Here is a 1,632-nt window from a genome sequence, read left to right as displayed (position 1 = left end):
AGGTAAGTCAATTGCCCCTTTCCCCCCTCCATCTTTGTTGGAGGTTAAGTAACCACCTCTCATATGTGCTACCAAAGGAATTATCAAATGGTTTAAAACATTGGACTAGAATTGGTCTTAGGTACTTCCAGCTTGGCCATTCTATAAGGAATCACACTGACAGGACCCCAATTCATCTCATTGTTTAAGATTTATGGGACTTTAAGCAATTCACTTATCTTCTACGAACCTCATTCCTCCATCTGTAAAATGAGGAAAATAGTCTATCACTTTTAGAGCTGCTGTGTTAAATTATTAATACGCACAGAGCATTTAGATTAGTATACAGCTATGTGTTCAATATTAGCCATTATTACTATATAGTTGATCATGGATACCTAACTTTGTTTGCTATAGAGCTGAGTTGCTAGACATAGTTGTGATAGAGGTTTTTTGGGGTTTTTTAAAGATTTATTTATTTATTTGAGAGAGAGAGAAAGAGAGAGAGAGTGTGGAGGGGAGGGACATGAGCTGGGAGAGAAAGAATCTTCAAGCAGACTCCATGCTAAGTGTGGAGCTCGACATGGGGCTCAATCTAATGACCTTGAGATCATGACCTGAGCCAAAATCAAGAGCCAGGATGCTTAACTGACTGAGCCACCCCAGTGTCCCAAGTTTTTCTTTTTTTAAAGAAGATTTTGTGTTACTAAATATATGATTAGTTAAGTCTTAAGTTATTGTTCTACAGCAAAAGGACTATAAGGTGTTCATCTACTCCTTTTACAACAAACTACTTCCTTGAGCTCATAGTCATTGAGGTCCATTTCTTCAGCAATGTTAATGAAGCCCTGGTAATGTATTTCTCTGCTGGAAAAGCCCATTTAATAACCATAGTTTGGGGCGCCTGCGTGGCTCAGTCATTAAGCGTCTGCCTTCGGCTCAGGGCGTGATCCCGGTGTTCTGGGATCGAGCCCCACATCAGGCTCCTCTGCTGGGAGCCTGCTTCTTCCTCTCCCACTCCCCCTATCTGTGTTCCTCTCTCGCTGGCTGTCTCTATCAAATAAATAAATAAAATCTTTAAAAAAAAAAAAAAAAAAGAACCATAGCTTGTTCTCCAACATTTCACTCCTTTAAAGAATCAAAGTCTAAATCTTCTTACTAAAAAAAATGATCAACCAGAAGTCAATAAATACATCCTCAGAAGTTATTGTGAAGACCCAAGTTAAGTAAGAACATCCAGATCCTTCATATAGAGAATATACAGCTTCATAATAAAAAACTCCCATGTCTGAGGCCTGACCTGTTTGATTATCTTTGGAAAATTGCAGATTTGTGTCAAAAACAAACTATTCAGCTACTTTTTAAAAAAATTCCATATTTTGTTAGAGGTGTGAGCTGTGCAGTCACCAAATCAAGACTCAAGCTTAAAATTCTAATTCTTACAACTAAGATGAGTTGTGGTTCTCTAATTTCTTAGACTGTATTAACAAGGCTATAGTTTGCAACTACAAACTGTCCACAAAAGTTCCAGAGCTGAACAAGGCTCACTGAGAAAGTCCTCTGTGGCTGACTTTGCCATACAATTATCTCCTTGACATCTTTGCCGCTCAGAGGCCACTGTCACTCAGTTTAAAAGAAACAAAGCAAAAAGCT

The sequence above is a fragment of the Ursus americanus genome, chromosome 20 (genome assembly GCF_024610735.1).
Source record: "Ursus americanus isolate L20-20 chromosome 20, mUrsAme1.1.p, whole genome shotgun sequence".
In the NCBI taxonomy this organism is placed as follows: Eukaryota; Metazoa; Chordata; class Mammalia; order Carnivora; family Ursidae; genus Ursus; species Ursus americanus.
Note: the sequence above shows the minus strand (reverse complement) of the source record.